The sequence below is a fragment of the Mustela nivalis genome (genome assembly GCF_964662115.1).
Source record: "Mustela nivalis genome assembly, chromosome: 1".
In the NCBI taxonomy this organism is placed as follows: domain Eukaryota; kingdom Metazoa; phylum Chordata; class Mammalia; order Carnivora; family Mustelidae; genus Mustela; species Mustela nivalis.
In genome coordinates, this window is record NC_139020.1 from 179,347,445 (window position 1) to 179,360,087 (window position 12,643).

Here is a 12,643-nt window from a genome sequence, read left to right on the forward strand (position 1 = left end):
ATCATCCCTGCTGTCCTTCGCACAATGTATTAGTGCAATACATTATAAGAACACCTCACTCTGATGATGTATGGCTCCAACGATGGCAACATCTGGGGACAAATGGGTCTAAGAATAGATCTGGTGTAAGAGAATAAATGTAGAGCTCCAGCTTGGTAGTGTTACTCCCAAATAAACCAGTATTTGCTATTTTCAACCAATCCCTTATAACAATCTTTACAATTTCCCTGATTTAAAAAAAAAAAATTAGTCATGACGTTAAACTGATTTTTCATGACAAAGAAAGAAGGTTTCTAAAATTAGTGGGTTGGTACATTGAGGGATAACCTCGCACGAGCTTGATGATAAATTTCGATCGTGGCTTCCAAGAAAACTCTAATAGAGTCCACCTCTCGCTCACTTAAATTTTTCACTAGATTCTCCAAAGGAGAGAGAAGATATTAATGTCTGGGGTCTTCAAGGGTATTAGAACCAAAATTGAGTCACAATTAATTAGTCTATACCAAAGTCTAGCTTTCTACGTGGCTGATGATACATTTTTTCCAAAGCTCAATTCTCCCATTTTCATTCTTCAAGTTCAGGGTACTGTTCTCTCCATTACTTTGCCTAAACAGGACGCAAATATTTTAACTAACTACTGAAATAAATCATTATGAACATTCAACCTCCAAGAATATATGGCAAATAAAAACGCTTCAATGGCCCGATTCATGCATGCTAGAGGAATCTTCAGGGTCACAGACGTCTTTCTTAAAATGGGTACAGAGTGGGGCCGCTGGGTGGCTCAATTGGTTAAGCGGCTGCCTTTGGCTCAGGTCAAGATCTCAGAGTCCTGGGATCGAACCCCACGTCAGTCTCCCTGCTCTGTGGGGAGTCTGCTTCTCTCCCTCTCTCTGCCACTCCTCTTGCTCATGCTCTCTGTCTCTGTCTCTGTCTCTCTCTCTCAAATAAATAAATAAATAAATCTTTTTAAAAAAATGGGTAAAAAGTGCCTGTTTTACAAACGTCCCAGCAGAGTCTGAGCACTGGCCCCATTTCCCCATTTTAAGCACTGTGCCTCTGAGAGTGAGTGCCCAGGGATGCCATGGTACAACTTTCTATCCTATTCCATCAGCCCATAATGTTTCCTTAACTGGAGTTTTTCAACATTCCTCATGCTAAGAGAAGAAGATTGGGAGACTAACATGCCAGGCATGCACCACCTCACAACTGTGTCCAATTAGTCTATTTCCTGTAACTGCATTGACATACCAATCAGCTCGGAGTCCGAGTGTGGTGAACTCAGAAGACCCCACCAGCTCCTTTTACTCCATGCCCACCAACATGAATCTTGGAAGAGACTTGGGGCACTCTGGTCTCTCAGCCTGCTGTAAGATCATCATATTATTTGACCTTAACAAGCCAACTACTTTCCTCCCACAGGATGTTGTGGAAGGAGGAAAAAAAACCAAAACAAAACCCTGCTCTGTCTAGACCACTTGTCTGTGGTAATCAGGGATGCCTCTGTGCTCTGTCATCTTTTCGTCTCTGCCGGGGCACTTCCCCATGTTATCTGGTACAGATTTACTAAACTACCAGGAAATCTTAGTTTGGGTGGAAGAGAAACATAGAGGTAGAAAGAAATGCAGACAAGTCAGAGAGACTGAGAAACAGAGAGGGACAGAAGGGAGGGAGGAATAAAAAAGACATGGGTAAGACAAATAAACTGCTGAGCTTCAAATTGTTTTATATTTAATGAGCTAACAACTATCTTAAATCAGAAATCTCATCCTCAGAAGTTGAGAGAAAATATGTTCAATGCCAGCCGAGCAGTGCGGAATATCATCTTCCAATGACATTATTTCCTTTCAAGAAATACAGAACCTTGGCAAAATATTTAATTAACGAACATATCATTGTGTCATTGAGTGATATTTCCTCCTTTTTCACTGTTAGAAGTTATGAAACCTTTGTTGCTCACCACTTCCATGGTCCTGGCTTGTTCTTCCTTTTTTTCTCTCTTCTCTTCCAAGTTCTTTCTGAGAACAGGATTTCTGATTTAAGGAGTTGTGAGCAAATTAAATAAAGCAATGGGATGCCCAGTATTAACATACAACCACTGTATTTATTCCAAGATACCTTTTCCTCCAGAATCTTTTAGGCAAATGTGCCTCAAAATGTTACTTCACCCAGCAATGCTCAAATGTCCCGGGGTTTAGCCGATTTCATTTTATTTTATTTTAGTTTTTAAAGATTTTTATTTATTTGACAGATGGAGATCACAAGTAGGCAGAGAGGCAGGCAGAGAGAGAGGACGAAGCACGCTTCCCACTGAGCAGAGAGCCTGATGTGGGGCTCAATCCCAGGACCCTAGGATCACAATCTGAGCTGAAGGCAGAGGCTTTAACCCACTGAGCCACCCAGGCACCCCTAGACAATTTCATTTTAAACAACATGCCCTCTGCACTTAACTGGAAATTAGCCCGTGGTAGTCTCTGTGGGAACCTCATAGCCTCTTCCAGCCCCTTTACCCCTGTCACTAGGAATGGAACAAGCATAGGACCACAACAGACACAAGTCATCTTTCTCTCACCTCCTCCCACCAACTCCTCTGCAGACCCCAAAAGTCAAGTGTTCTCATATTATCTGCTCCTCTCTCTCCTTTTCCTCAGTATCTCTCTTTCTTTGCCATCAATGCTAAGACTCCAGATTTGCATGGGTAGGAAATAGTCAGATGGAGCCTCTCATTTCTGGAAGACGAACCAGACTTCTATTGGGATCGACCTAAATTGTAGAATTGTACACTGAGATTTGAAGTAAAAGTTAGAGCCAACAAAAGAGCATTCTGATGATTTCCTTTGCCTCTTCTCCAGTCGACCCTGCAGCGAAGGATAGAAATTGGAACAAAGCAAATTCAGCAGGGAGACAGCAGAGTGTGATGGTTGAGTGGACCTGGGACATCAGAGGCTGAGCTGCTTTCTCCAACTTCCATTTCATTTGATTGCATAGGGTAACTTGTTAATAAATAGCACCTAATTTACTATTATTCTTGGGCTGCTTGCCTAATACCATCTCCTAGCCTCTATTTCAATGAGAAAGGATAGGTCTGGCCAGTTTTTTAATCTAGGGCAAATAGAAAAGGTGACTTTGAAAAACAAAGAGACTAAGACATGAAAGAACATAGTAAAGTATTGTTTTATAACATGGCCTATCAATGACCAGGTGCAATGATTCCATTGATCGGATACTCATTTAATATTAAGTACCCACTATATGTCTAGACCTGGGCCAGGCACTGCAGAAATACAGAAGAGATATGGGACACAGTTCTTTGAATCAAAGAGCTCCCAATCTAGGGGCCAAAACCAGATGGACGCTGAAGACTGGAATTGGGACCTGTTAATGATTGAGGAAGGTCTGGAACAAGGGAACGCTGTGGGTGACAACAGTTGGGAAGAGGCTAAGAGGGAGGAGCTTGAACCAAAGCTGGATGGGAAATTTAGGTGAGACTGGCAGAAGAGAAAAGTGTGGGCATCCTGGGAGGAGGCCTCCGTGTGAGTGGAGGCACAGAGACAGAAAGGGGCATGGACAGAGCTGAAGATGGAGAGCAAGCTCGCTACAGAAGACAAGCCAATGTAGCTCGGTTCACGACGGTGGGCAACTGTAAGACACTGACAGTGACTGAGCTCAGAAGAAGCACGAGGAGAGGGTGTAGCAGAGTTGGGATTCATATTTTTATGTACTATCAACACCGCCTTCCAGATGTGAGTTGTCATTGGTGCCTGTGATGACAAGCGGTGACCCGAGAAGAGAGCCGTGACTACGAGGAATAAAGAAAAAGAAAAAGTTATTGGAAGATTCCTAGCCTCGGAGACTGGAAATTATTTTGGTAGTTTCCACTCTAATGAATAACGTTTATGGAGGAAACTTCAGGAGAGAGATTATGAAATTAGTTAAGGTTTTGCAATTCTGATGTCCTAACAAGATGTTTTAGAATCTAGGGCAACATCACATTAGAGGGAGTTTGGATTCAATTCTTCTAATCATTTTCTTTTGTTTTTGTTTTGTTTTGTTTTGTTTTGTTTGCTTTGTTTTGTTTTTCCTCTAACCATTTTCTTAATTTGGGGCAATCATGTGAAGATAGTGACCCCATCCAGCTTTATTTTTTTTTTAAGATTTATTTATTTTCTTGATAGAGAGAGAGTGTGTGTGTGTGTGTGTGTGTGCCCTTGTGCCCATGATCAAATTGGGGGGAGGAGTAGAAAGCAGAAGGAGAGAGAGAATCCATCAGACTTCTCCCTACTGAGCACGGAGCCTGATGCAGGTCTTTATCCCAGAACTCTGAGATCATGACCTGAGCCAAAATCAAGACTTGGACACTTAACTCAGACACTGAACTCGAACACCCAGATACCCCCACTCTGCTTTTTCTTATGAGAAATGTATCCATGCAATGATTCCTCCATCTCCAGACTAAAAATAAGTAAAAAATTCTTTAGAGTGACAGAAGCTCTTGCATTTGAAAATGATGGCAGCTACCATTTTGTTGTGCACCCAATTTAGTTAGAATCATTGAATTCTTTAATGATATTCTGGAGAAACCTCCTGGGAAGGCAAAGTGAAATGGTGAGATGCTTAAGTCCAAAGGGACCTCATCTGGCCCATTAGAATTGCCTTTGTAATATATGATGCAAGCCAGAGTACCATATAAATTTTGCTCTGAGAAATGAAATTAGTCCCACAAATGTTCCCAATTGAAAGACCAAAAGAACAACAACCATAACAAACAACAAACAACAAAAAACAGCAACAAAGAAACCCACCATGAGGGACTATTAGAAATAATCCATTGTCTCCCTTCTGTACTGGTTGTCATACCATGCACTTACTTAATGAAATCAAATAATGTACATTTAGGGGCCGTAATATCATTGGAATTCTCTGAGTCTCCATAGAGAACCAGTGTGTAGAAAATCACTGTATATTCCAGCCTCAACTCAAGGACAACAGATTACTGGAGAAAGAAAATATTTAGGTTGGCAAAATAAAAGACGTTTCTTGTTAATGCGTTGCCTTCCGCAAAAACTACCTCTCAGCAGGTGACACAAGACTCTGTCACCTACCAGGGTGGTTAACACAGGTTTAGATCTCAAAGTCTTTCTTCTCCTTGATAGGGACAACTTCTTTAAAAGTGTTGACGAAGATTTCACAGGTTTCTTTGAAAATAATTATTAAAAAAGAAATGGCTCCCAGGCTTTAGTCACGCATAGCAATAAGCCTCCGCTGTGAGCAAGTGTTTTAAGTCAAGATTTTTGCTTCCAAAAAATAGATTTGTAGAAGTGCATTTAAAAACCTTATTAATTGGAACAGGCTACAGGCCAATTACTCCAGTGGCTTGAAAACAATCCCGAAATAATAAAATATATAATATGCTGACTTTTTCTCTTGTTAATATCATCACAATCTGAGAAATCCTTTGAGGCGTTGCACTAAAAAATGATTTGGATCCTTAATGACAATTAATTACAGAAAATCAAAGGCAAGTTTTGAAAAGTAAAAAATTATAATCAGGTAGAGTAGACATCCATTTGGCAACATTTAAACAAGCTATATTTTTCTGACTGCTCTTTTAGCATTTTGCCATTTCTTTACTTTTGCCACAGATGTTTTATTTTATAAGTTGGTATACCTCGTCATCTTTGTAGACTAAAATTTATAAAAACAGGGTGAACGATTATGAAAACAGCCAAAGGTTACCAAGGCTGAAAGGCCAGATGCCAGCCTCTTTCATGAAAAGGAAACAGGTCGACCAAAAATAAAAGAAAATCCAATACAAAAAATTATGTACATTTTTGACTGAAAACGAAAACTCATTATACTAATTAGAATAGCAGGCAAGGTGTTTTTGTAGCCTTGTACATGCGTCTCCTGAGGTCCTCTCTTCCCTTCCTGGCCCTACACACACACACACACACACACACACGCACACAAGCAATTCTTTCCTTGCACAATGTGGTGAGAAGAGAAAGAACTCTGAAGTCATTTCCCTCGAAACATAAAATTCCCACTTTTAGCGCCCTCCTCCAAGGTAGGGCATCATCATCTCCAGAAAGCAAATTCTTACAGGCAAATATCCCAACTAGGAGGGAAAAACATTTCCCCGGCTACCACCAACACTTTCAAAACTTGGTTCTGTCATTATCTCCCTCCATGGAACACAGCAACGGGCTTCAACCTTAGAGTCTCAATCCTTTCACTGGTGAGTAACCGTATGTTTCTATAACAACACGCTTCCTAAGGCTGGGGAGGGCTTCCTCTGCAGCGTGCCTCGTGAATTGGAGAAGGAGCTCTATCAACAGTAGCGGGGAGGGGGATGATGGTGATGATTTATTATCATCACTATTCTGATTAGCCAGTGGGGAAGGGATAGAGAAGCACCCAGCAGAGACTGCAGAACCTGCTAAATCCCCCACGGCAGGGGTGGGGGGAGTGGGAGAGAAATACCCCTCCTTGACAAGTTTGCCTGTGGCCGGGCCTCATTGGCTGCTGCCAGAGACGCCATGGTTTGGGGCTGCCATAACCAAACAGGCTGGCTTCTAACCGAAATTGATCTCTCACGTCCTGGAGGCTGGAAAGTCCAAGATCAAGGTGGGGGAAGATATGGTGTCTGGTGAGAGCTCACTTCCTGATTCACTGCCTTCCAGCGGCATCTTCCAATGGTAGAAGCAACAGGGAGCTTCTAGGTAAAGGTACTAAGCTCATTAATGAGGGCTCTACCCTCATAAACCTAAGTCTTTCCCAAAGTGCCCCCCTCCCCCCGCAATGCTATCACCTTGAAAGTTTGGTTTAAACATTAATTTGGGAGGACATAACATTAAAAGAAAGGATAAAAAAATAACTTGTATATATATATATGCTCAGTGTTCATTTCTCCAAGATTCACCCAGGGATTTGTCTAATCGCATAATTACTCACAACCGGTGCTCAGCTCAGGGTCCTGACCCGGTAGAAATGCCAGCTTTGGCATGGCTGTGATGCACACAGGATACCAAGGCTCCGCATACTCCTTGCCTGTGACTGAGGAGCCCAGCGAGAAATTCCAGAGCCTCCAGTTCCTGGACATGAGGCAGCATTTTCTCACCAAGTGTTCTAAATTTGAATAATTGTTATGCAAGGTGTTAATCGTCGTGAGAAAGACTAATCAGACACACCACCGGGCCCTCTTATTGCAAGACTTCTCAGAGCCTTTAATGTGCTCGTATAGAATATAAGCTCTCCAGAGAGAAACTTCCTTGACCATCTAACACCCTTTCCACAGAGCATTTCATAGGATTAGTGGTCTCCTAAACACTTAGGAAAATGCTCCGGCAAGTCCCAAGATGGTTTTCATCTCGATTTGCTTCTTTTGTCTTAACTTGCATAGATTCAGGAACCCTGGTCTGCATTATCTAATTAAGGGAGGAATTTGGAAACTTGTAATCATTCTCAGTAATGTAGGAATAATGTTTAAGGACACAGAACTCTGAATCTTCAACTGAAGCTACAAGTCCTCGGCAGATGCCAAGAAATGGACAACTCACACAAAATCACACACTTGACTTCTATGAAGAACTTTTTCCCTCAAACTCCCACATAGATTCTTGAGGATCAAGGCCAAAAGTTACATTGGGGGTCGGAGGACAGTCAGGACGATTGGTGCTGTTCCCAAGCATACTCTCCATGAGTGGCCCCTTTTCAGGCTCGATGGAGAAGGTAGTCAGAGTCTGTGTGCCCATTCCCCTCTCTACCCCACAGAGCAGAACCAGGGCATTTGGATTTGGCTGGAACGTGTAGGCTCAAAGAAAGACAGTCTTTTTGCCTAGACATCAGGCAAATGTGTCCCAGCACAGAATATATTTAAATCCCAAGGAAATAGGGATCGTGGTCTTTAGAAGCAAGCAATCTCTCAGAAGTCTCCTTGTGGTAGCTGAGGGTTGACTGCGCTTTTAATTCTTTCTGCCTTCTTCAGTGACCAGGGTGTGTTTTATTTTCTTTGTAGACACGTCCACATCCTGGGCTGAGCCGTGGGGGAAATGTCAGGATAACGGCCCAGGTATTCTACCCTCACTGGAAAGCAGGTTACTTTAGCCAATTAGATTTCCTCTGTCCTGTGGATAAAACCTGGAGAAAAACAGACTTGGAAGATGGATAAGTAAAGATTCCTGATGACAGTGTTGGAGCCCTGGGGCCCAGGCATACCCTGAAATGGAGCCCAATACAAAGTCTCAGGAATGTCTTTTCTGCCTAAGCCAGTTTGAGTTGGGTTTCTAAAGCTTCAATAAGAAAGTGGCTAAATAATCCACTCCTGTTCTTAAAAATTCATGCAAAATTTGCATTCTCCTTCATAATACATCCATGTTTGTTTTAAAAGAAAAATATGTTAAATTATTTACCTTTCGGTAAAGTTGACTTTCCAGGAAGATGTACCATGTTTATCTAGTGCCTTCTCACCCACCTGACTCATTGCTAAGGACCCCAGTTTTGAGGTGCATGGTTGTGGAATAAGAATGTAAGAGTACCTTTCTTAGTCCTTTTAATCTTACTATCCTGAAAGTTAGGGAAGGAAAAAGCCAAATAAAGGAAGATGAAGAATTGTATCATAGGGAGACTGACTCGTGGCCTCCTTTGCTTGGATCGCCTCTGACTACAATGGGTCTCAAGTTTACTGAGCAGCTACTATGTGCCCCATGCTTTGTATGTGTGATCTTAATTCTCATGACATTTGATGTGGTTACTATTATTATCTCTAGTTTATAGATGAAAACATTCAAGATTCGCTTAGAGGAAAAAACATTGTGCAAGATTACAAACTTAATAAGAGAGCCAGAATCAAAACCTAGACAGCTAACCATCATCCTTATCTTTATCATCACCTGTACCATGCTCTAGGTACCTTCGAAGTTTTTACATAAATAATTAATCAGATGGATACTATTATTCTTAATAAAAAATGGAGAGACCGATGTAAACTTACTTGTATAAAATCTCAGTATCTTTCACCACCAGATGGTCTTGCTCCAGAGTGTGCAAACTTGGCCAATCTACCCTCTTCTTTCCTTGGCCTTTTAAGGTAGATAAAAAGAAATAACAGTGCTTCCTTCCAAAATAGAAGAGGCCCAAGGATCCTTATGCCATCCCACCCACATAAGAAACCAGAACTTCTAAAAAAAACAGATAAATCCCAATTTTTCATTGAAATCTGAAGAAGCAGAAAATTTGCCACACAAAACCCCACTTTTCTATCACACACAAAATTGCACCTTTTAAACTGTACTCTGATGCATGTCTTCTGATTTGCCTGAAGCATACCAAGACTCCTGTAGTTAGAGAGGAAAGAGGCAAATGAGTGTATTAGTTTCCTATTATTGCTTTAACAAATTACCATGAACTGAGTGGCTTAAAGTGGCACAAGTGCATTATCTTACAGTCTGGAGGTCACACATCTAAAATGGGTCAGGAGGGCTGTGTTCCTTCTGGAGGCTCCAGGGGAGATCTGTTTTTTTGCCTTTTCTCCCTGCTATAGGCTTCTGTCTTCCTTGGTTCATGGCCGCTTCCTCCATCTCCAAAGCCAGGGGTGTAGATGTTCAAATCTCTCTTGGACTTTGGCTCTTGGCCTCTCTTCTTCACTTATAAGGACACCTGAGATGACACTGGGACCACCTAGACATCCAATGTACCACTGTACGTTCCTTAACTTAATCACATCTTCAAAGTCGCTTTTACCATGTAGGGTAACACACCCCCAGGTTCCAAAGATTAGAACGAGTACATCTTTGAGGAGATGTTATTTTAGCCACCACAGAAGGCAAAGGAAGTTTCAGCTTCCCCAGAGGCCTCCAGACACTGCTTCTAGAAAATAATTCCAAGCCTCAGGCTTTCAGTAAAATAGCAACTGTTTACTCCAGCCCAGGATCTTGGGAAGGAAGCAGCAGGCCCTGGGGCTGTCTGGGAGGGATCTCGGGCAAAGGGGTGGAGATAATTGGCCCTGGCTCTTCTGGGCCAAAGGTCATATTGCCTTTTAACTTAGACCCTGCTGTGGTTGGTCAGGTGTGGGCCCTGTAGCCACTAATTTCATCTGCTACTTCCAGAGTCAGTTTCCGGAGAGCTCTCTTTAATGATTGTGTTTTAAAACACAATATGAATAATGATTATTTCCTTGTTTAGGTCTGAGATCCCTGAGCTTTCCATGCCTTCTAATAGCAAGTGATTTATTTGTTTTATAGCTAGCTTTCTTGGATCCCCGCCCAGGTCATGTTTGAATGGGCGTTATCAGATTTTTCCAATCTTTGTTTTCTTGGCAATTAGGGAAATGGAACTGAAATACCCACAGTTTTCTTTTCAGCCACTTCTTAACCAATGGACTTCACTTCTATAATAAATAAAAAAAATTAAATCTATGTTCATTTCAGTCTCCCATGCAATTCTGAGATATCTTCACTCCCTTGAATTTCAGATTAAATGAAAACAGTTATGGGCCAAATTAGACTTTTCTGAAGATTGCAGACAAGTTATATACATCTTGAATAAATAATAATAATAAAAAACTCTCCCCAACTACATACTGGGGCTAAATTTAAGAATGTCAATGGGGAGGCTTTAACTGAAGGTACTTCCAAAGCTTTGGCCAAATCCTTAGGCATTCACAGAAGGTCCGGAATGGAGTTTAGAAGACAAGCAAGGAAGAAGTGGATTGCTCTGCATAAGAAAATAGGAGACTTTTTGTTTTTCCTTTTTATCTCCTTAGAAAGCAGTCATAGATGATACGTAAATAATTGAAAATAAAAGTGTTCCAATAAACTTAGCAAAAACAGGTAATGGACCGATTTGGCCCCTGGGCCATTGTGGGCTAATGGCTCCTCTAGTTCTTTACACCAATAAGCTCATTTTCACTTATGGCATGTTTTCCCTTTATGTTTGAGCTAAATTAGGTGCCAGTACTGAATTAAACCATATCTCAATAAAATGAGCTTCCTTTGTGTTTTCTTATATACTTTAATTTAGAAGCACAAGAAGCATTCAGAAGCATGAATCTCAGGAATCTTCACCACAGCGTCAAAGAAGCCAAAGCACAAAAAAGAAAAGAGCCATCAAGTAACACCAAGTAACACTTTTACCCAAAGTGTAAAAGCCAGTGTTCTATAATACGTATATTTCTCAGAAACAAATTATTCCTACGAGATTACATAGGATGAAATTATAAATAGGTTATTGAAAAGGAGTCCCGGAGGTTTAGCAGAAACCCTAAGACATGATAATGACATCAGTGTAAGCAGCATCCATCCCTGTTCCATTGTCTGTCAAGAGCACCAACAGAGAATAGAAGAGACTGGCCCCAGGATGACCCCAGTCATATGTCCCAAGTACAACTGTGCACCCTTTGAGAGGCAGCATGGGAACAGGAAACCACAGGGACTTTGGGAAGCATCAAGTCCTGGGTTTGAATCCCACTTCCATCTCTCAGAAGCTGTACATCCTTGAACTACTTGCTTCATCTCTGTGAATCTCAGTTTCCATCTGCCTCAACTTCAGAGGACTCCTAAGACTTACAAAAGAGTGGACACGGGGAGGGAAGGGCAGGCACTCAATCGATACGCTCTTGCTCTTCCGTTCGCTATGGTTATCGGTTTCCCTTGGATGACTATTTAACCCAAGAGGCTGAAGCACTGCACAAATGTGTATGAGCGCAGCTGCTCGTTTAGCATTTCAGGTTTTTATTAAGCAAACTGATAAGACTTATATTCTGTAATTGGTACGTGTTCTTTTTTTGCCTAATGACACTAATCTGTTTTTATCTTAGTCATTTAACTGAGTTTCGTGATTAGCACAGGCAAGGTTTTAGGGATTTAAATCATTTGTTTGATGTTTTTGCTTTTAGGCATGTTTGATTATTTATTAAAATCGATAAAATCAGCTGTGTCAACTAGTTATTAAAACTATAATTCTTTTATTGGCTAATACCAGGAGGGCTGAAGCAAATGAAAAACTGAAACATTACATGAATTCTTGATTATAAAGCAAGCTTCTATAGGGGTGGCCTACATACTTTGCATTAACTGCAGCCTGTTTAGAACAAGTCTGTTCTATCTTTAGTCAATAAGGAGAGGACCAAGTGGGTAAGCATATGCGCGACTCATGTTCTAATTTATGCTTTAAAATAAATACAAGTTTGAAAGAAGCAATGTGTTCTGGTCTTCAGAAAAGAAATATGAAATACGTGCTAACAGAGAGTAGTGAATAGTACCCAAAGATGGCTTCCATCAATTTCTTCCATTCCTGGGTGCACATGCCACACCAATGACCAAGAGGTAGATTCAATTTCCCCTCCCCTGAATCTGGGCCTGTACTGTGATCTGCTATGACCAATGATAATGGTGGAAGTGATATTCTGTCAGCTCTGTTCAAGGTCTTCAAAGGACCTCTTAAGGGCCTCACTTTCAGTGTAGGAAGCCAGATGTCAAGCTCTAAAGAAGTTTAGGCCAGAATAGTAAATGAGAAGACACACACGGAGAAAGAAAGGACACATGGAAAAGTACTGAACTGGAATGCGAGACAAGCAGTCACATCTTCTACATTCCAGCCCAGCCCAGCTCAGCCCAGCCCACCCATATGGAACAGAAGAACTGCC